This window comes from Neopsephotus bourkii, unplaced genomic scaffold (assembly GCF_033783945.1).
Source record: "Neopsephotus bourkii isolate Nb327-2 ecotype Australia unplaced genomic scaffold, CSIRO-AGI_Nbou_v1 NB_768, whole genome shotgun sequence".
Lineage (NCBI taxonomy): Eukaryota > Metazoa > Chordata > Aves > Psittaciformes > Psittacidae > Neopsephotus > Neopsephotus bourkii.
Window position 1 is genome coordinate 1,448,366 of NW_026901264.1, and position 24,194 is coordinate 1,472,559.

Genomic DNA, 24,194 nt, shown 5'->3' on the forward strand with positions numbered 1-24,194 from the left:
AATCACTTCTTTCTGAAGATGTCTGCTTTTGGCTGGTTTTGCTGCTACTGGCATTAATGTGCTGCTGACATCCTTTCCTCGCATCTTGCACGGTATAGAGAGTAGAAGACTGAGCTATTAGGAACATAAAGCCGTAATTGCACCCAGCTATCGGAAGCATGCTAGATGGGAAAGCTCAAGTTCATGTTTTATCTCCCTTATTCATTCTTTTTCCATACAACCAATGCTTTACTCCAGGGTTTTAAGTAATCAGATTAGTTAAAATGTACTTTCACTATCGCATTTCTTCAGATGAGTTGTTAGTTCATTTGGTAACTTCTGAGTAGTTGTGGACAGGTTTCTATTTATTCATCCCTAGTTTGTGTGTCTTCATGTAGTACTGCATGCTAGAATGACAAGTCTGGTTACATTGAAGAGGAGTGGAAAACCTCCCAAAACCTCATACTCTCAGTCCTCTGAATCTGACATATCTGAATGTTGCTGAGTTGAGCATCTTTACATTGGTTTCTCTATTTCCAGATGTAACTGATCTCAGTTTAGATGTATTTTTCTAACTTAGTGTATGTGATTTTTTATCTTTAGTGGGAAAAAGGTTTTGGAAGGGTATAGGGAATGTTAATCTATAAAAATGAGAAAGTACTATTAATTCTAACTTATATACAGAATATTTTGAATGCTTGTTATATTTTGCAGTCTGCATATTCTGCTTCTTTTAAGATACCAATAGTCTTTCTTTCAAAGCAAGCCCTACCAGACTCTAATCACATCTGTAGGTCATGAATTAATGTCTCAATACTGCTTAAAAAATGTCTAAGCTATTAATGTGCATGTATATTACCCATATTTATAAACTGGGAAGTGTCATTCTTTTAGCATTTGATAGGTCCTGCTTATAGATTTGCTTAAAAATAGAAAAATTAATGTACTGGAACAATTTTGAAAGGTCCATAAATAATGAGCTGAGGATCAAAAGCTTGAAACATGTCTAAGGATATGTTAATTATGATAAATTACTTTGAGAGGTTTGTTAGAAGCTTTTTAGCAACTATGAACTATAATTATTGCACATCAGTAAAAGCAATGAGGCTACAACTGGTTATTTCTCCCTAGCTGAAGGTTTATCCTTGCAACTTCTGTTGCAGTGTGCCTTTAAATATAGTACACATAAGCTTAGCTCCTGGCTGGGATTTGGATTTAGCTTAAAAAATCTGATGGGAAAGCTTTCATAATAGAAAGCTGATCCTGATGTGTCCTGTGTGTAGTACGTGAAAGCTGATAATTAAGACCTTGCAGCCTTAAGACCAAATCCAGCCTGGCGAATGTAGACTCCCAGACTGGTTTGGGTTGGAAGGGACCTTAAAGCTCCTCCAGTTCCAAGCCCTTGCCATGGGCTGGGGCATCTTCCACTAGACCAGGTTGCTCCAAGCTGTGTCCAACCTGGCCTTGAACACTGCCAGGGATGGGGCAGCCACAGCTTCCCTGGGCAACCTGTGCTGGTGCCTCACCACCCTCACAGGGAAGAACTTCCACCTAAGAGCTCATCTCAGTCTCCCCTCTGTCAGGTTAAAGCCATTCCCCCTTGTCCTGTCCCTACAGGCCATTGTCCAAAGCCCTTCTCCGTGTTTCTTGCAGTCCCATTAGGCACTGGGAGCTGCTCTAAGGTCTCCCCTTAAGGAGAGAAAAGCTCCTCTTCCCTTCTCTTCTCCAGGCTCAACCAGCCCAGCTCTCTCAGCCTGGCTCCAGAGCAGAGCTGCTCCAGCCCTTGCGACATCTCCATGGCCTCCTCTGGACTCCCTCCAATAGGTCCTCGTCCCTCTTGTGTTGTCTTAATGTTTCACTCTGCTCTGTTGTCATCTTCTCAGAGTACACTGAAAGTAGTTGGGGTTTTGTTTAAAGGCAATCCATTTGCATCACTGATGTGTATATGGTTAAGCAGGACACAGATCCTGCAACCCCAGGGAAAGTTATAGAATATCAAAACCTGGCCTGGGTCCCCATGACCTTGAATAGGAGCAAAGGAAGGATAATCTGTCTTTTGTGAATTGCGTTTGGCTGCCAGCACACCCCACAGCCATTGGAGTGGCTGGGTTTGTGTTCAGTCAGCTTGGGTTGAGGAAAGCCAGCTCTTCATAGTTGGTTTCATCTTTGCAGACACTTCCCTTCCCCAGGCTGCACTATTCTCTTCACTGAAGATGAGGCACAGTGAAAGAGATCATCAGGAAGAAATATAAGAGAAAAGACTGGGAGCTGCCATTCATGATTTCAGCAGTGGTAACACCAGTCCACAATGTATGTGTTTACAAACCATATGGATGAGGCCATTAGGGACATGATTTAGTGGTAGACTTGGCAGTGCTGGGGTGAAGGTTGGATTTAATGATCTCAAAGGTCTTTTCCAACCTGGTTGTTTCTGTGAAGAGCAAGAGGTAGTGCTTTTTTTGTTTGGTTGTTGTTTGTTTTTTTTTTTCCCTTTACACTGGTATTATTTCCTCTGTATCTTCACCACAGAGTTGTTTGCAAATTGGTGCAAAACTGCTTGTTTTTAAGTCCTCTTTACATCACTGAAGAAAGGAATAGGAGCTTTTGAAATAGAAAAGGGAGATTAGATTTCATGTAATTTCCAGTGCTGCAGGGATTGTGTGATGTAAAAATTTTAAATGGTACCTGAAGAGCAGATTACTGGAGCTTTCAAATTCACTGCCACTAAAAGTGTAATTTAAGCATGTAAAATGTTCAGCTAAGGATTAAAGTAATCTCACTACCAGCTCAGGGAATGAAGCCAGCACCTGTTTCAGGGATGCATCTGTGGGTGGTATGGAGCAATCAGAGGTGTTCCACTCACAGCATGGCCTTGTGAGCACCTTGTGCTCTCCCAGTGAAGAAGGTGGTCAGCTGTGGGATCTGGTGGAGAAAACAGGGGCAGATGAAGGCAAGTCAGATACTTCTCATACTGGTAATACTGCTAAGCTCTTTGGGTGTGAACCTGTGAGTGTAGTTTAATTGATTTAAAAGTCAATGCTGCTCTTGCATACTTAATGCAAACAAGATGGTTATAAATCAGCCCGAGGTAAAATGATACTAAACCTTATCTCTGCTCAAGGAAAAGTACGGGCATTATTGTATCTTTTTCCATTACAGCTTCTGTTTAGAGGTAACTGTACTGAAAGAAGGCACATAAGATGTGAAGTTGCAGGAGGTGGGATAGTGCAGTTAGTGTTTCACAGGCTGTTGCCTGCATGGGTGATGAGGCTTCATCTCAAGTTCGATGCTTGTTGCTGCACACCTCAGAAAACAGCTAGAAAGAGTAACAAAAAGTTGAAGATAATAATCAAAGACATGAAAAATCTCTTTAAGAGGAACTGTTGAACGTTGGGCTCCTTCTCTTTGTAAAGTTGGAAACAGGAGAGAGTCTAGGAAAGGTGTATGAGACACCTAATCCTACAGGAAACCTAGATTTAGCATCTCTGCTTCTCCCTTTCACAACAGCCATCCAAAGAAGGAAACAATGATAAAATGGTGGGGTTGTCAAAACAACTAAAAGGAGGAAGTTCTTTTCTTGCAGCCAGTTAGAAGGTTTGAGGAATTCATTGTTAGGCTCAGAAAATAACATGAGATGACCTGCCTCAAGAGGCTTTCCCGTCCATTGACTTCCAGTCCAGAGGATAAAATACTCCTAGGCTGCTGCTTTCTCTGTCCAGATACAGGGACTTTGGTCTGGTCAGGAACTTCAGTCTGGTTCTGTAGCTGGAAAGGTGGGAAAAACTGTAATGTAGAAAGATAAAAAGGATCAGAAACCCTTCTCACATTCTCTTCATCAGTGGGTCATGTCCCATAGCAGTTCTTTAGTTTGAATCATGTAAACATCTTAATTAGAGCACATGATTTACTGTCATGTTAAAGCACTGGTGAAGATGAGGAATTTGATGATTAAAGTCAGAAAATGTTACTTCACAAATGAGGAATAACTGAAAGCTTAAATTTATCAGTTCTGAAGTGCATGATAATGATTTCAGGTGCAGTGTTGTAATCTACTAGTGTTATCAGGAATGTCATGCTCGGGTATTAATGTGTTCCTGCTCTCTGTTGGGATCATGGGGGACAAGGAGGAATACAAGTTTTCATCTAAATTTGGCTGTGTATTTAATCACTGGATGGAATGCAAAACAAAGTATACAGCATAGATCAGAAGGGAAAACCACCTGCTAAAGGAGAGCTGTTGTGCTTTTCATGAGAAGGATGCCCCAGAAATTGTATCTTGCTGACTGACAAATTCTCCTTGTCCACAGCTGAGTTAGGAAGCCTGGATTCCTTAGTGTGGTAAGAACTAATGAACTGGTATTCATAAAATACTTCGTCTTCTTCCAGATAAAAAATATAGCATAAAAAGTAAGCAACAAAACCCAACCAAAATCAGCATTTTCTGTTGAGCAAAGACCAAGAAACCACATATTTGGTTTTTAGAATTTACCTCTTAAGCTTTTATTTCTATAAAATGGGGTGAATGCCCCTTCCCTGGCAGTGTTCAAGTCCAGGTTGGATGGGGCTTGGAGCAACCTGGTCTAGGGGAAGGTGTCCCTGCCATTGGCACAGGGCTGGAACTGGATGATCTTAAGGTTCTTTCCAACCCAAATTGTTCTATGATTCGATGATTTAGCTGAGTTAGGATCCAACCTTTTTCTTACCAAAACTGTTGGCAAACTTTTTATTTTTGCTTGCTTTTTGTGGATTCCTTCTTTCAAGCTCATTTCATCCCAGTGTCTTTTTGCTCTGCAAATAATTCCCTTTAACATTAATGGGACTTAAATGGGCCATCCTTTGGGAACTAGTATGTTTACAGATGTGACTAAATCATCTGTGTGCTAGCCAGTGATATGAAGGTGTTTCTGACAATATTGAACCAAATGATGACCCTGTTAGACAAGGCTTCTCCTGTGGACAAACAGAAAGGTGTCTAGTGGTGGCCTGTGTTTGGCCAGACCCCAGCAGCGGTGGCTTTATGTGACACTAGGAGCCTTGAGACAACACATCTGAATCCAGAGAAAGGGGGTGAAAAATCATTAAATCTTGCTTTTGTTGGCACCATGAGAGAAAATGTGCCACTTCATGATACTGTGAGGTTGAGAGATTGCTGGTGATAGATGTTTTGGTGGAGATGACCTGCAGCATTATCTGTTGCCACTCTAGGATGCACCGATTGATTAAACTTAAACAGGGGAAGTTCAAGTTGGATATAAGGCAGAAGTTCTTCCCTGTGAGGGTGCTGAGGTGCTGGCACAGGTTGCCCAGAGAAGCTGTGGCTGCCCCATCCCTGGCAGTGTTCAAGGCCAGGTTGGATGGGGCTTGGAACAACTTGGTCTAGTGGAAGGTGTCTGTGTCCATGGCAGGGGGTTGGAACTGAATGAGCTTTAAGGTCCCTTCCAACCCAAACCAGTCTGGGATTCTGTGATGCACTATCATCACCTGTGTGTGTGTGTATGTTTATATATATTTTTCCTCTTGTTGAAACAAATTCAGTGTAGTTCCAGTAGTGTTGCTATGGTGACCCAAAATGACAGTGGTTATTTTGTGCTTCTCAGAGGATTCTGTGATTTTGGTCATTTTCAGGTTGGTGTTAAAAATAAGGGTGAAAATAAATGAACAGGTAGTGTGTATTAAAAATAATCTAATCCATTTTCATTAGCGGTATTTAACCAAGCTCTGTGGAATTGTAATGGGGGTAAAACCTAATTTTAGATGAAAATATCTTGTACTACATGAATCTAAATGAGTGTGGTGTTTGTTGCAAGGAGAATGCAAAAACCTTCATGTTTCATTATGGTGATTTTCTGCTTACCTCTTGGATGCCCAGTGCAAGGAATGTTTCTCCCTGGGCTCAATTCTGAGGCATTCAAAAACCTCATGGTCCTTCTTTCAGATGAGGATGGCTGGATGAAAGATTAAAAAAGAACAAAAATAAAAAGTAGCCCTACCATTTTTGAGCCCTAAATGCATGCATACACACACACACACATATATATGTGTCATGGTTTAACCCAACCAAACAGCTTGTTAACTCACTCCCCCCCCTTCTTGCCCTCCCCCTGCTCTCGGAGGGACGGAGAGGAGAATCAGAAAGAATGCAACTCCCACGGGTTGAGATAAGAACAGTTTAGTAACTAAGGTATAACACAAATCACTACTGCTACCACCAATAATAGTAATGATAAAGGAAATAACAAGGGAAGAGAATACACCCCATCACCAGGCAACCGATAACTTGCTCCCCCTAGCCCGACCAAGCACGGACCGATACCTCCTCCAACCCTGCAGTCCACTCTCTAGCCCCTTCCGGGTCCCTCCCAGTTACATCCCGGGCATGACGTGCTGTGATATGGAATACCTCTTTGGTCAGTTTGGGTCAGGTGTCCTGTCTCTGCTTCCTCCCGGCTTCCCCTCCTCCCTGGCAGAGCATGAGGCCCACAAAGTCCTTGGCCAAACCAAAACATCATTGTTATCAGCTCTGTTCCCAGCCCAAAAGTCAAAACACAGCACTGCACCAGCTACCAAGAAAGAGAAAAAAGACTGCTACTGCTGAACCCAGGACATTATCCACCCCTTATTCCATACCATTCACGTCATGCTCAGATCCCACATTTTCAATATACCATCACTCTTATCTAAGTGCACTCTCATCGTAGTGCATGGGCCAGTCCCTATAAAGATGCTGAGTCCATCTGGTCCATGATGTCAGGCTCCATCTCTCTTGTAACAACAGTCTTTCAGAGCACAAGAGGCTATGTGCAGTGTTCACACTTGTGAATAACCTGGGCAACACTGTCCATTGATAAGTCCACCCCTCGATCATGAGTCCATCTCTGTGTTGCATCTCTGCTCTGATGGCCTTAAGGGTCATGAGCCCACCAGGCTCAAAATAATTCACTGTCCTTCCGTCTCCAATGCTTCCAAAGCACTGGAGGGGCCCAGTGGACTAGATACTTGCCCATACTGTCCCACACACCCTGCCACTCATGACTCTCCAGTCTTGGAGAAAACCTCTTGGTCCTCCCATATTGTTGTCTAACCCCAGACAAGACCCAAACCCGACTCTGCTTAAATTTTGAGATCAGACAAAATGGTGGTGGGTAAAACACACTCTGTGTGTGTGCCAACATGCTGATCCCCATCACAATCAGCAGACAGGTCCCAAGGGTACCCAAAGGCCATCCACAACCTTCAGAACTCTCAAACGATGCTGCTGTACTTGTCACTGGGGCTGGTGTAGCTGCTGTGCTTGCCGGCTCTCCCACCACCAGCTTCTCTTTTCCTGAGTCCAGCTCTTCCTCCTCTGCCTTGCTGGGAAATGCTGCGGGGTCTCCTGCGTCCTCCTGGGGCTCGGCGGGCGGCTTCCGGGGAATGCTCTCGGCCGTCGCGGGGCTGAGCTCGGCTGCGGGGCTCGGCTCCTCCGCCGCCTTCTCCCGCTGCTCGGCAGCCGCCTCCTTCCGCTCCTCGACCGCCCCGACCTCCTCCACCGGCAGCCGCTCCCTGCCGGCCTCCGGCCCCGCTCCCGCTTGGTGCCCGGGGCCGCTCTCCCGGGCCGCTTCAGCAGCCGCCGGCTCCCGGGGCCGCCCCCCCTCGGCTCCCCGCGGCCTCACGCAGACGGAGGCGAGGGCGAGGGCCAGGACGGTGAGGAGCAGCCGGACGGCCAGGGACCAGTCCACGGCCACGTCTGTCCCGCCCTGCTGCTGGAGCTCGCCCGTATTACAAGTCACTGCCATAAAGTACAGTGAGACAGGAACCTTAGCCCAAGCCCCACACTTGATAAACACTAACACAGCAAATACCGGCTCTAAGTAAGTTACAACATTCTGAAGCTGTGAGATCAAGAGGAACAACTCTGAGATCCAGTAAATCAGCATAGTGACGGTCACATCTGTCGTTATCTCAACCCCTTGTGCCACACGTTGGGCGCCAAAAAAGAACTGTCGTGGTTTAACCCAACCAAACAGCTTGTTAACTCCCACCCCACCCCCCCACCCCCCCTCCTTGCCCTCCCCCTACTCTCGGAGGGATGGAGAGGAGAATCAGAAAGAATGCAACTCCCACGGGTTGAGCTAAGAACAGTTTAGCAACTAAGGTATAACACAAATCACTACTGCTACCACCAATAATAGTAATGATAAAGGAAATAACAAGGGAAGAGACTACAACACCTCAGCACCAGCCGACCGATAACTTGCCCCCAGCCCGACCAAGCACCGACCGATACCTCCTCCAACCCTGCAGTCCCTCTAGCCCCTTCCGGGTCACTCCCCAGTTACATCCTGGGCATGACGTGCTGTGGTATGGAATACCTCTTTGGCCAGTTTGGGTCAGGTGTCCTGTCTCTGCTTCCTCCTGGCTTCCCTCCCTGGCAGAGCATGAGGCCCACAAAGTCCTTGGCCAAACCAAAACATCATTGTTTTTCAGCTCTGTTCCCAGCTGAAAGTCAAAACACAGCACTGCACCAGCTACCAAGAAGGAGAAAAATGACTGCTACTGCTAAACCCAGGACAATATGTATATTTACAAACATTTCTCTGCTTTTCCTATATTGCAGAAACTGGAATTAAAATATAGAAATCCCTAGCCATCTCCAGATAGATGACTGAAAGCACTGTTACTGGTTGCTGTGACTTCATCTCATGTCCTCCTGAAGGAAACCTGAAAATTCCTGTTGACTGCTTCTTGGTCTTCCCACCTTTGCTTGAGCATGTGTGAACTTTTGAGTCAAAAAGAATCCCTTTACTGGGCCTGGTAGCAAGGAAATGTTTGCTGTCTTTTCAGCACCCCCCCACCCCCCCTTGTTGTGTTGGCTGCCTGTGCTATCATCTTGTCACACACAGTCATTCTGCACCATTTGCTTGTTGGTTGCCCTGCCTTGTTCTGCTGCTGCATCCCCCAGTTAGCCCAAGTACACTTACTGATTAGGCACTTTGCAAATGAGTATGTCCAAAAATTTTCTGTGAGATGACGTAAACCAAGTTATAAAAGGAGTGAACACCTTTGGATGCAAGAAATAAATGTTTCCTCAGAGCCGAAGAGGGTTTTTGTATGTTTGATAATGGACACTAGTGGAAGAACTTTACATGAAAATATGAAGAACTGAAAAGCTCTTGATATGAAAGGGTTCCTCTAGTAAGTTTGTCATTGGTTGTGTTGCATACAGTTCAGGAGTTTATGGGAATATTCCAACGGTATATTGCATGAGATAGAAAATAGGCAAGATTAAGGCTTCTCTGGGGGTTTCAGAGTTCTACTGTTTTAACTTCTTCGTGCTAATTTCTTCATGTTCCTGTTGACTACTGTATCCTTTCTGTAAACCTCTGTTACTAGAGGTTTGTCTCAATCATTAGCTTTAATTGTCTCCAGGTAATGTGCTCAGTAAAGCCTATGCTGTAAGTGCTAAAGTTGTTTATAAAGCTTTCCTGATTTACAGTTACGAAATTATATTGCCAGGGGAGGAAAAGGTTTTTATTCTTCCTAGCATCTGTAAATGTGTGACTCTGTGTGGAGTGGAGCACTCCATCGTTTACCCAGGGAATACCTCGAATCTTCAGAGGTTTAAAGGGGATGTGTAGCATTTAGGATGCTGAGGGTATTTCAGAATGCATTACGTGAGTGGAAGTTTTTTTCTGGAAATGACGATTTTATAGATCCTGGGATACCTGCTGTGGGAAGTGCCAGCGCTTGAAGGAGAAATAGAATTGCTGAAGAAACGGCTTGTGTGTTGGGAGAGAGCGGTAGGTACGCACCAGCACTGTAAGAAAAACCTTACTTAATTCTTTGAGTCACGAGTGGTGTTGAGCGTGACAGTGATCACTGCCTCCTCTTTGACTGGGTGGGTAGAAAATAACATCAGTGGTAGAGCATGAGGAAGAGGCTCCAATGCAAAGCTGAGCTATGTGGTATTCCAGTATCCATTTGGGAAGAAAGAGAAGGCAAGGGGCTGCAAGCTACTGCACTGGTTTCAAATGAACATGGGGGTTGTCTTTGCATGTTGAGACAGTGCTGTGGAGAGATCAAGCAAGCCACAGTTGGTTGGGTTTTGGTATGTTTTGGTTGTTTTTCTTTTCTAACAGGCAGAAAACATTCATGAGAATATCCATGTTGCCATGGTTACAGGATTGTGTGCTCTTGAGGGCTGTAAGGATGATGATTACTGGATATGGTGATCTTGTACTATACCTGAAATGCGATAAGAGAAGGAGGAACTTGTCATGGATTTACAAAATCATCAGTGTCTTGGACCAGGGAGCACCTTTAGGCCTTCTTGCTGTTCTTGGATTACATTAAAGGAGGAGCTTTTCATAAAGAATATTAAAAACTACAGAAAATAACACATAACTAACAAAAGCTAATAAATGCATTCTTGCTTAAAAGGTAATTTCTCGTAATTAAGTAAAATAGTTGAGGTCATCTTGTTTGCTGTTAGCTTAAGTGAAATGAAGAAAAATCACTAGAAGAAATGTTGAAGACTTGATCAAGTTGGTAAACTTAAGTTTACCTCCCTCATATATCTCACAGTAGTTTCTTAGCCCTCCCAAGATTTCATGTATTGGTTACAATCTACTCAGTGATAATTTTCCTCAGACTGATAGCAGCAGAAGGAATTAGCAGTGAAAGCTTTCTTGGATTGAAACAAAAGGATTAGAGCTGGGTCATTAGAGGACAGAGCTGGATTGGGTCCAGGGAAGGGCAGCGGGGCTGGAGTACAAGTGTGATGAGGAACAGCTGAAGTAACTGGGGGGTTTAGTCTGGAAAAGAGAAGACTCAGGGGGGACCTTATCACTCTCTGCAACTGCTTGAAAGGATGGAGCCAGGAGGGGGCTGGTCTCTGCTCCCAAGGAACAAGGGACGGGACAAGAGGAAATGGCCTCAAGCTGCACCAGAGTAAGTTTAGACTGGAGATAAAGAGCAATTTCTTACCTGAGAGGGTGTTTAGGCATTGGAACAAGCTGGCCAGGGCAGTGATGGAGTCACCATCCCTGGAAGCGTTCACAAACTGTGTAGATGAGGCCCTCAGTGCCATGGTTTAGCGGTGGCCTTGGCAGTGCTGGGGAATGGTTGGACTTGATGAACTTAAAGGTCTTTTCCAACCTTGTTGGTTCTGTGATTCCAAATGTGTAATGCTCTGTGTAGGTACCCAGACCTGTAATGCTCTTGGGGAAAGTCAATTGGATGGCATGTAGCAGAAATTCAAATAATCTGGTGTCATGCCTGCTTAAAGCTGTGTCTTTCCCTGCCCAAGTGTGTTGCAGGTGAAGATGGGAAAAAAAAACCACAAATCCATAGATTGTCTCCTTCAAAACAGCCAGGAATATGCACAAACAGTAGTAATATGTAATCAGCTGTGTGGTCCTGAAAATATACCATGGAGTGTTTGCTTTATAGGCTATTTACTACTTCCATACAAATAGGATGTGGACGAGGACGGAAAAGATAGCTGTGAAAAGAAACCCAGTTGCAGAACTCTTGGCCTCTGGGGAGTATCTTTACAGTTTATTCCACTGATAACCCAACTGAATTTTATGCCTTCAGTGAAAATAGAAGTGTAAACCAAACCAAACCAAATGACTGCATCATGCCAGGTGTTTTATTTCCTTTCAAATTGCTGATGAAGTTTCATTTTTCTTTTTACCCCATGAGAAATAAAGCTATGTGGAAGATACAGTTGGTCTTTCTAATGGCATTAAGCCAATTGAAGATGAATCCAGCACAAAGCCTGGGTCAAGGGAATATATCAAGTAGGAATTACAGTTGTGGAAATGGGCAGTAGCAGTGCTGTTTCCCAGAATGAAGTATTACAGGGTTGATAGAGGGAGCTGACATGATGCTGCCTAGGTTGATTGGATTATAAAGGGCTTAAGTAGTAATGGGATTGGAAGATAGTTCTTAAATGAAAAGCCAGCTGTACTGGATTTTGAAAGGGAGGTTTATAGGGTAGAGACAGTTTAGCCTGTGGTCATAGCCTTGCCTCCAATACATAAAGGAAGCTCCAGGTTTGGAAAGCCTGGGAAGTAGAAGTACTGGCGAAATTGGAGCTCGAGCCCTTCACTGAGGGGTTATGCAGATTTAAACACATCTACATATAAATGCTTAATTAAAAAAGTCTGCTCTATGGGGTTTTGTTTTCTAACCAAGGGTGAAAATGTTAAATACCCTACAAGAGCATGTTGTAGAAGGTATGTGTTGATACATCAAGTGTATCATAGAATCAGAATGGTTTGGATTGGACTCAAAGACTGAGATGAGATCTTAGGAAGTTTTTCCCTGTGAGGGTGCTGAGGCACTGGCACAGGTTGCCCAGAGAAGCTGTGGCTGCCCCATCCCTGCCAGTGTTCAAGGCCAGGTTGGATGGGGCTTGGAGCAACCTGGTCTAGTGGAAGGTGTCCCTGCCCATGACAGGGGTTTTGAACTGGATGAGCTTTAAGGTCCCTTGAACCCCAGTCAGTCTGAGATTCCATGATGTGTGCTAGTAATATAGAAGAAGAGGGTACAGGCGTGCAATTTTGAATAGCCTGACCATAGCATAGGAGGTGTCTTTATCTAACAATCATCATTGCTATTAGTTTGAAGAAGCAAACGCATCATGTGGTGGTTATGTGACAATCAAAACTTTGCCAGCTCCTGTAAAGGGGTAATGAAACAAAAGGCAAGAACAGCTAAAGCAGACAGAAAATGCAAAATTAAGTAACACAGTTGATAGAACAAAAATGGCTGCATCAGGGTTTCTGTTTTCTTCTAGTATTTCTCTGAATACCTCCTTACTTCACCTAATTAGCTTGTTGTGTTGTTTATTTTTTGGTTGCTTTTTTTTTTTTTTTTTAAGTAAAAGAAACACTGTAGCCTTGTACAGAATGGCTTTTAAGACTCTTTTACCCATGCTCCCCTTCTCTCCATTGTGTGTGTGTATTTATTTATTATAACTAATATATTCCGTATTTAAGGCATAGCATTTCAGACTAATTATGACTTAACTGAAGGTTTTGAAATTATCATTATTGTCCAAGTACAGAGTATGTGGATGGAAAAGGGATGAAAACCTGTTTGCTACCTTTCTGACAGCTTGATGCATGCGTCATGTAACCTTTAGGCCAGACAGTTTGGAAGTCTAATGAGCCTGAATTATTCAGAAGCCAGTGAAGATCAGTTTTATAGTGAGAGTATGTATTGATCTGCCAGCATTCTTTCTGCAGTGTTGAGCTTCCAAAATGTTTAATACATTTAAAAATAGGTGTTTATTTTGATAAAAAAGAAAAAAGGCTTTTTTGGCAGAAAAAATAGTGGGTTTTGAACATCTTTATTAGATGCTAATCTAAAAAAATAAATTTGAATTTGAATTTGAACCAAAGAAGAAAGCCAGAGAAAATGCAATGGTTTTGTGTGTGTGTAACAGAGTGGCTGACAACACATCTGACACTGTCTTATGTCCTTCCGCAACAAGATCCATTTCTTTCAGGCAATTACCGGCTTCTCTTTCAGATAAGATGTAGGTTTATTGAGTTTCCCACAGTGCAATTACTGTTCTCAAGAACAGATTGCTACATACAGTAGCCTGGATGATGGAGTTGACTGCAGTAGAAAGTAGGAGGAAGATGCTGCATTGTGGTGGGGGTTTGTTTGGTAGTGATCTGGAATATATAGGGAGAAACTTCAGTGCTGTTACTGACCAATTTTGCTTCATGGCCAGGCAGAGTCAACTCAGTTCTTGCACAAACTAGTGAGCTCGTGCAGCTGTAAAATGAATTTCTTGCTTTAATATGGAAAATACTAAGACCCACCATTAGCTTCAAACACACTTTCAAATTTCCAGCCTGTAATGAGAAAGACAAATACTATTAATTTTCACAGTGATTTTTGAAAAAGCAGTTTTTATTTCCCAAGTGAAAAAGATTTGAGAAAGCATGGTTCAGGTTTCAGTGGTGTTGGATAAAATGCTTCTGCTTATTGCATTTATGAAAGGTTATGAAATGTTAGGGACCCAAAGAGGGGCTCATTCATATGCAGACACTGTGCTTCCAGGATTAACATTCTATTCCCACCACCAACTGCACTAGGATTCCCTTGTGGGACTGTTGCTTTTGGAAGGTGAGGACAATTATTTTCAAGTATGTAGCAGGCATATGTATTATTTAAAACTATATCAGGTTAAATGAGTTCTTGGTATATGTATCTTCTTTTAACAATGAATATGTAGCTTTGTGCTTTAGAATAGCTGTGTCTTGGTGAAAATTGCTTTGTATTCCCATGCTTCACCCATGTTACGCTCATTCAAGTTACAAGTTTATGCAAATAGTTTTCATTTAGAGTCATAGAATCATAGAATAGTTAGGGTTGGAAAGGACTTTAAGATCATCAAGTTCCAACCCCCTGTCACAGGCAGGGACACCTCACACTAAACCATATTAACCAAGGCCTCATCCAACCTGGCCTTGAACACAACCAGGGATGGAGCGTTCACAACCTCCCTGGGCAACCTATTCCAGTGTCTCACCACCCTAACAGGAAAGAATTTCCTCCTTATATCCAATCTAAACTTCCCCTGGTTAAGTTTTAACCTGTTACCCCTTGTCCTGTCACTACAGTCCCTAATGAAGAGTCCCTCCCCAGCATCCCTATAGGCCCCCTTCAGATACTGGAAGGCTGCTATGAGGTCTCCATGCAGCCTTCTCTTCTCCAGGCTGAACAGCCCCAACTTTCTCAGCCTATCTTCATATTGGAGGTGCTCCAGTCCCCTGATCATTCTCGTGGCCCTCTTCTGGACTTGTTCCAACAGATCCATGTCCTTTTTATGTTGAGGACACCAGAACTGCACACAATACTCCAGGTGAGGTCTCATGAGAGCAGAGTAGAGGGGCAGGATCACCTCCTTCGACCTGCTGGTCACGCTCCTTTGGATGCAGCCCAGGATACAGCTGGCTTTCTGGGCTGCAAGCGCACACTGGAGCCGGCTCATGTTCATTTTCTCATTGACCATCACCCCCAAGTCCTTCTCCGCAGGCCTGCTCTGAATCTCTTCTCTGCCCAACTTGTAGCTGTGTGTGGGATTGCTCTGACCCAGGTGTAGGACCTTGCACTTGTCATGGTTAAACTTCATGAGGTTGGCATCAGCCACCTCACAAGCATGTCAAGGTCCCTCTGGATGGCATTCCTTCCCTCCAGTGGATCAACCGAACCAATTTCTGCAAGGCTGAAGATTTAGTCAGGCTTTGGATGCCCGTCTTAGCTGTTTCTGCCTCTGCTATGGGGAACTTGCAAATTCCAGGGCACAAAACGGTTTTAGATGCAGCATTCTTTTCTCCTTTCAGTTTATGCTCCTTAATTCTTTGCTTGATGGAGTGTAGTTTTAAATGCTGTATTTTGAGAAAGAAAAGGTTTGCCTTCCAGCAAAAGGACACTAATGCCATTACAATATTTAATATGAAACTGTTAGAGCCAAATGGCCTTAAGTTAACGAGCATTTTTGCTTGTAAAATGAGCAAATCTGGACAGTTGTGGAAGATATTGTTCCACAGAAGTAAGCTGTACCAGGTTTCAGTTAAAGTCAGTCATTTAACTTTTATCATGTGTTAGCACCCTTATTATTCCTATGTTGTTGAAGCATTAAATACGTACAAAATCTCTGCCTATGTCGCCTATTGGGTAGGCAAAATTGCCAGTGACTTTGTAAGTGTAACTGTTCAATCACACATGTCAAATGTAATGAGGTTTACACCTACAGCATCTCAGTTTTTAAAAAAATGAAACATAAATGCAAACTTCATCTAGTTTGTCCAATATTAATAAAGCAGGCTGTTTTCCACTGATGAAAGGTTTAATGTCGGAACTTCTGTTTGAGCCCAGTGGGATGATAGGAAGTCAGTGTTGAACTCTAATTGTAACATGACATGTTTTTGTGTTTTTAAGCTTTTTCTCTTATTACCCTCTGGCCCAGTTGCTCTACTCACTAGTAAGAGAACTGAGAAAAGCTTTAAGTCTGAATCTTACATGATTCAGCCCAATTTTAATACCACTTAAACATTAATCAGTCAATTTATCATCTTGCTAACATGAAGGCTGGCACTTCTATGGAGGCAGCTGTTGTGTGTTGTAACCCTGAAGATCCCCATCATCTCTCTGTAAATAAGAATTCAGTGAACAGTTTGAAAAGCCAGTAAACACTGTTTGTGTTTCCACTAAACTTAAGCTGTTTAAAGATATTTTTACATGTATCCTTTGTATACAGACTAACATTTGCAATCTGGCAAATGATTCTATGCCCCTTGACTAAGAATATCTATATGAGCTATAGGGTTTTTCGTATGCAGTGGTGGTCTGGTGGTTAGTCTTTAAGTCAGCAAAAGGCAGAGTCTCCTGGGGAGGAAGTGATTCTGCTAAAAGCACATACTGCTGCACTATTCTTCATGAAAGTAGTTTTAAATCAAGGGAAAGAAACTTAGTTTAGCATAAGTTAGTCTGCTACATATGCCCTTTTGTTCTACTTGGTTCCACTCAAGTGTTTCAGACCACCTCTGGAGATCCTTGTGTTTTTTAAAGCACCCTGGGTGCAGGGGGAGCTCACTGCAGTTGTCAGGGAGTTTCTTTGGGTTGTGATTTTTGTTGTGTATTGATACTTTTCCCCCATCTTTGTTCTGTAGGGCTGGGGCCCAGTGTCTCCTCAGGAGCACCTTAACACCAGAGGGATGTATGAGATGCCCATCTTTGTTTCCATAGGTGTGTGCTAAGCCTAACTGGATGAGCAATTGTCTTTATGAAATAGTATCATGCTTAAAATTAGATGCAGGCCTTAAAAGCTCATTCAGTCAATATCTGTTTGGTGGAATTCAGATCAATAAATTATTATTTTTTTCCTGAATTAGGCAGTATATGTGGTTGGATTTGTTTTCCCTTAAATCACTATGCTTCAGTGAATATTGAGAGAGATGTACTGCAGGCAGTGCCTTTGGTCGTCGTTGGCAGATGCTGCTGAAATTGAGGGATTTATCCTGTAAAACTAGGTGGCTAACTCCAAACTTTACTGAGCTGGCACTCTGAATGCTACGATAATGGAGAAAAGGCTTCCATGGGTCTTAACAGCAACTAGTCTGAGCTGGCTCTGTGAACCTTTCTATCTAAAGAGAAATTAATAGAGTTTCTTGTGTAAATCAGTTCAGCCTATGTAGATGAAACTTTCTTCTACACATGAGCAAGATGGCAATGTGGTCTTGTGACCATTGGAGTTACAGCTTCATTAGCTTCTGAGAGGTATTTCCATTTTCTGTAGTTAAAACATAATTCTTTTAAATAATTTTGCTGCTTCTGGAAGCAAATTCTTCCATGAGTTCATGAATTTTTGAACAGAAGTAGAATATGAGAGTGCAGAGTAAATCATTGTCTGATCTATCAAAAAGGAGTGATTGAAGTATCTGAAGAGGGTCTACAAGGATGGTGGTGAGGTCCTCTTCATCAGGGACTGTAGTGACAGGACAAAGGGTGATGGGTTCAAATTTAAACAGGGGAGATTTAGATGAGCTCTTAGGCAGAAGTTCTTCCCTATAAGAGTGCTGAGGCACTGGCACAGGTTGCTCAGAGAAGCTGTGGCTGCCCCATCCCTGGCAGTGTTCAAGGCCAGGTTGGACGCGGCTTCGAGCAGCCCCATGTAGTGGAAGGAGTCCCTGCCCATGGAAGGGAGATGGAACTGGAAGAGCTTTAAGGTCTCTTCCAACCCAAATCACTCTATGATTGTATGATACAACTGAAAAACAAACTTTCTCCACCATCGTGTGGGATCCAAAATGCCCATGGGAGAGAAGCTTGTGCGTGTGCAAGGGCATTGTGTCAAACAGGCTGCTAGTATTCTCCATGGATAGTATGGAATTGTCTAAACTGCTTTGGAAGCTTTCTATTTGTAGGTTCAATACATGCCACCCGACTTCTCTGCTGCTGAAAGGCTCAGCATGCGCTCAAGTTGGCTATTGGGCTGTTCGTATTTGACCATGTGTCCCTAATTATATGGGTAATCGTTTGAACACAGCTTAAAGTTTTACTTTGGGAATTTAGCTCTTACAGGCCCCATTTTAGAATTAGTTTATTCTAGCATTCTCTTTATTCTTTATTAATAAGTCATGGTTTAGCTGTTTCAGCCACCTATTTTAATCACAGTCCCTGCTGGCTCCCAAACAGCTTCCTTCCCGGTTGGCATTGCAAACAAGCACATGTGGCTGCACTTTGAAGAAGTGGCAATTCTGCCTTTTGTAACATCCTAACAAAGGGCTCACCCCTGTTCATATGTGGCCGTTCCATGTGGCCATAAACTAAAACACAAGAAGTTTCACCTTAACGAGGAAGAACTTCTTGGTGTTGAGGGTGGCAGAGCACTGCGACAGGCTGCACAGAGGGGTTGTGGAGTCTCTCCCTCAATGGAGACATCCCAAACCTGTTTGGACACATTCCTGTGTAACCTGCTTTGGGTCACCTTGCCTTGGCAGAGGGTTAGACTAGATAATCTCCAGAGATCCCTTCCAATGCAAATGGTTCTGTGATTGTGTTCATTAAGGGAGCAAGGTGAGGTTATTAGTTGGTGAATCCCTGGTGGCATGACCTCATGGTGGAGTTCTGGCAGTGGATATCAGTGCTTTATTGCCATCTGTTCCCATTGATCTCTCTCTTTTTTTTTAAATTTATTTGAATTTTAAACTCTGGGAAAGATGTTTTAACCAAGGAGGAAGAAAACATAAATTTTGCTTCTAGGAAACTGAAATTTGGGAAACATTCTTCTAATGAGGGAAAAAGAAAAACAGCAAATGGAGTATTCAAAGGAATCGAACTTAATGAAAAACATGGGCTGTTGTTGAATAATTTGACATACAGTCCCAAACTGGTTTGGATTGGAAGGGACCGTAGAGCTCATCCAGTCCCAACCCTCTGCCATGGGCATGGGCACCTTCCACTAGACCAGGTTGCTCCAAGCCCCGTCCAACCTGGCCTTGAACACTGCCAGGGATGGGGCAGCCACAGCTTCTCCGGGCACCCTGTGCCAGCACCTCAGCACCCTCACAGGGAAGGACTTCTGCCTAAGAGCTCATCTCAGTCTCCCCTCTGGCAGGTTAAAGCCATTCCCCTTGTTTCTACAGTCCTTGATATAGAGTCCCTCCCCAGCATCCCTATTGGCCCCCTTCAGATACTGGAAGGCTGCTATGAGGTCTCCATGCAGCCTTCTCTTCTCCTTTCTGGACAGTCCCATTTTTCCTAGCCAGTCTTCATATGGGAGGTGCTCCAGCCCCTGATCATCCTCATGGCCTCCTCTGGACCTGCTCCAACAGCTCCATGTCCTTCTTAAGTTGGGGACACCAGAACTGTACAGAGTGCTCCAAGTGGGGAGTTGTCTGAGAATACAGTTGTCTGTGTTGTCTTGCCCTGCTTTGTCTTTCCCTAGGTTAGTGCCTAAGACAGTGATTCCACTTTTACTGGGAATAGCATGCTTTTTTTAATAGCAGTGACTTCAGAGGTATGCCAAGAAAAGTGGTTTTGTGTAGGTTTTTTCCCCCTGCATGTCATTCTATCTATGAGAAGGTCTGAATTTTCAGTAAATAGTCATTGAAATTATATGGACTTGCTCCAGCAGCTCCATGTCCTTCTTATGTTGAGGACACCAGAATTTCACACAAGAGCAAAATAGAGGGGCAGGATCACCTACTTCAGTTTACTTTGGTTTGTTCTAGGTAGCTACGTATCAGAGCACTGAAATTTCAGCCTCTTCTTTTGGATCTATCTTCATTCCTTAAGGTAAGCTGACCTGAGGTGCTTCCCATCACTTGTAAATATGTAGGATTGAAACCTCCTCTGAAGAAAACAGGTTGCAGTGGAAATAGGATACCTTGTACTGCTGGAAATTTGGTTTGCTATCCCTTTTGGTTCCACTGGGGTGCCAGGTGCATGGTTGAAACATCTTTCCTTTTGCTGTAGAAGAGGAGCCGATCTTACCAGTACACATTCTGTGATAATAGTAGAAATACATTGTTTCCCTTGGATTCAAATACCACCACTTCCAGTGAAAGAAATCACACCAGGCAAAAGGTCTGTATAGCTTGAAATAGTTTAAGGCTTGTAAATCCTTTAGGGATCAGGTTCATTTACCTGAATATACTCCTTACTGAATAAGAATTGCTTCATAATGCTTCTGGCACTTGAGGCAAGAGGAACAATTAGGACTCTCAGCTACATCGATGAACTTCTGCCTGACCTTTGATGTAATCTTTCTGCTATAGCTTCATTATAAATAGAATGGGGGAAAATATCAAGTGCTGCATCTCATTGACAGAAGTACTCTGAAGTTAAATTCCTAATTATAAAACATTTTTAGATCTCTGGAGGGAAGGCAGTAGAATTGCAAGCTACTAGTCACATACATTGCATATAGGAAGGAGATGGAAAGTTACATACACTTATTGTATTATAATATATGCTATCCAATGGACTGAGTCTAAATACAATAGCTGAACAAAAATGTGTTAGCTCATTAGGGTTCAGTGGAATAAAACTGGGTTGGAAGTAGGTATTTTACTGAAAGAATTCGAAATAAAAGTACTTTTGAAAGAGATGCTCAGCAAAGACAAGACCTGAAACAAGTTCAGGATGTGTGGACACAAAGGGATATGCCCTTCTTCCTGCGTGTCTGTGTTAAACCTATTTTCTGCAAATAAGTTTTACAGACATTATAACTGTATCCAGGTGCCTAGTACAGCCCTAGGTACAAATCCTCTCAATATGTAGTGGCTACATTTTACAGAATTGTAGAATCCCAGACTGGTTTCTGTTGAAGGGACCTTAAAGCTCACCCAGTTCCAACCCCTGTCATGGGCAGGGACACCTTCCACTAGACCAGGTTGCTCCAAGCCCCGTCCAACCTGGCCTTGAACACTGGCAGGGATGGGGCAGCCACAGCTTCTCTGGGCACCCTGTGCCAGTATCCTTTTCGCATTTCCAGTGTGGCAGTTGAAATTTATCAAAGGATTATCAAGGACTCTTTGTCAGGGATTGTAGCGTCCCCATTAGCTGATCACAGCCAGAACAGGGAGGGTGAGAGAAACTTCACCATTCAATGAAGGTTATTTAAGTTCTGTTGAAGAAAGGCAGGGAGAGCTCAGCTGCCATTCGTTTTGGCTGTGCTGGTGCGGCAGAAATCAAAGGGATGGGCTCACCTGTACTGAGCTGTGTGGCTGCTGCCTGTTAGGGGGCATGAGGAAGACAATGTGAAAGGCAAGCATACCTAAAACATAAATCCATATGCAAGCAGGTAACGCAATTTTTACAGTTTATCAGATTCCCATTCAAATCACTGAATAGCTCATTATGTGCAAGATTTTGTAATATCTGTAGAAAAGAAGTAGTGCAGTCTTGTTTTAATCTCCTTGCCTCACTGCTGCGTGTGTTTTAATGGCTTTGAGCAGCTTCCTTAATGCTGGAATGAGCAATGGAACAGTATGCACAACTTCAATTTAAACCACTTCAGTGATTAATGTTTAATTGGTTCTTGCAATTAACTCATTCCCAGTGGCAGTGGTACTGATATAAGGCTGTAAGACTTGTCTGGATCATTGAACTGTTGGTGTGTGTTGCTGTAAAATGCAGTAAGAGCTGAGGTGTTCTTGAGTAAAAGGAGATTAGCTTGACTCTGCATACTGTGAAAGTTCAGTATAATTGCAATATTACTTTCTAACCAGGAGCTGCTTCACAGGACTTCTGTTAGCTATTTAATGGATTTATTTATGGTTGTTGAATGAAAAATATTAAAGTACTAACAAGCATGTATAATCTCCAAAAAGGATTTTTCTTTAATAACAATCAATTTAGGGTTGGTTGTTGTGTTTGTTTTTTTTTTTTTTTTTCTCTCAGACTGATTTCACTGGGACTACTTAAGGATTCCAGTTACCTGGTGGGAGAAATTTCCCCTTTGGAGACAGTGTGAGTCCCTGGTAGAACTAAGCAACTGAAATTCGCTACAACCCAGGCCTTGCTGCCTGCCATGTAGCAAGGGGAACCTCTTTCTGTACTGATTTAATAATTGTTTTAACTTAAGGAATAGGACTGCTTTTTCCCCTCCTCTTTATATTGAATTCTAAATCTATTCTTTCCAGTCTGTATCAGGGAATCTTACCAGTACCAGTGGTATTAGCTATACCAGTGATGAGCTGAGTGAGGGATGTGATGCTCTGATCCTCAGCTCTGAATATCAGAGCAAAGGGAAGTTGTGGCCTTTGATATTTTGGTGTGCTCACCCGATTGTCAGTCAGCTTCTACCAAACCTTGCAGCTCCTGCCAAGGGCGTTAAAGCCCTTTCCACTTAAATTAGTCGCATTGTACCTTGGCATGAATTCTTCAATTTGCAGATAAGCATGAAACTTTTCAGGCTATTTGAGCAACTGCTCATCCCTTCGTATAGCGTAGACATATAAAACTACAAAGCATTTCATCTTACGTGCCTGCAGCAAAGAGGGATTTCATAGCTACAGAAGAAAGAGAGAACCATGTTACTGAGGGATCATGGGCTTTTCTGGAAAGTAGAGGGACAAGCTGAAATGCGCCTGTACTATTTAAGAATCGTGGGTACTTAAGCACCTGATGTATGTATAGTATCTCCAAGAATTTCAGCTGGCAACCTAATCTGCTTGAAGATGTCTCTGCTCATTGCAGGGGGGTTGGACTAGATGAGCTTTGAAGGTCCCTTCCAACCCAAACCATTCTGTGATTCTATGAAGTTTAGGGGAGTTGTCAGCTTTTTTCATATTGGTAAGTGCAATTGAAAAGCAGACATGCTGTGTTTCTATGATTCTGTGATTCTAATCAGAAAAGTAATTTCTTAAACCAGCCGTTTGATTATATGTTTGAAGGTGGCTAAAAGAAATCGTAAAGAATATGCCTATAATCTGCTCACATAGGTGCTTTCAGCAGGTAAGTGTCTTCTGTTCTTGTGTGGGAACAGGATGACAGGTTCATAGTAACATTTATAAGGGCTTTTAAAATGCAGAACATGCCAGAAGAAAACATGTCCCTCTGGTTTGTGGTGCCCATGGGAGCTATTTTCTTCAGTGGGTCATTTTATTTTGCGGTAATTGGATACTGTCATTGATCTGAGCTCCAAACCACCTGGTATCTTAAGGACCATGTTTACTGTCTTAGATGACACAGTCTTTTCCACTTGGGCTGGCCTGTGCAAGGCAGTTGGTTGGCTTATGTGAGGAAGCTTTGCTTCTGGAAAATGTCTGTGCAGCCTGGTGTTCTTCTATGAAAACTGTCTTTATATAAAATTGATAAATAGTGTGGTTTTAGTCACTCTTGGGATGTTTTCCCTCTACACAGAAATGCTTTTCTTGCTCTAATAGAATCATGGAATGCTTTGGGTTGGAAAGGACCTTAAAGATCACCTAGTTCCAACCCCCCTGCCGGTAATATCTAATAATATTTTTAAAATCTGGTCTCATCTTGAAGCTCCATGTGAATTCTAAGTTTTACCTTGGTTGTACACATTGTCCACTGACATCAGGCCTCTTGAGTTTGCCCTGCAAATTATTCTTTTTCTGAAAAAGGGTAGAAATAAGTATTTCATAGAAAAGCTGAAATCAATGGACTTTGTAATGGAATCAAATCACCTGACTTGATGTGGTCTGGGGTCCGGTAAATGACTCGTTCTTTGAAACAATGATGATAGATGTAGAAAGTGATTAGGCAACTAATTAACATACTTATTAATCACAGAAAGACTTAGTAAGTCACCAAAAGGTTGGCTTCATGCTGCTTATGAAAAACAACTTGATACGCTTTTAAAACCATTTTTTAATTGATGAGGAGTAGGATTATTGTGTCTGGGCTGAAGCATCAGACAGCCACAGAACTTTCTCGCACAGCTGAGTAGTTAGAGAGCTGTAGTGGCAATCAAGTACCCAAATTTATGTGGATCTAAACAATTGCAGATATGGCCAAATTAAAAGGTAATAATAAAAAGGAATTCAGCTGTGAAATGAACTTCCAGAAGTGAGCTAAGCCACCATTTCCCTGTGTTGTCTATGCTGCAGCAACCACCTCTTTCTCTTTGTGTTATAAATCCTTATGTATGGATTTTAAAGAGGTGGATTTGAAGGTGTGAGTAGAATGACTCAAATGTGCACATGGATTAGCGGATTTTATCTTTTCCTTTATTT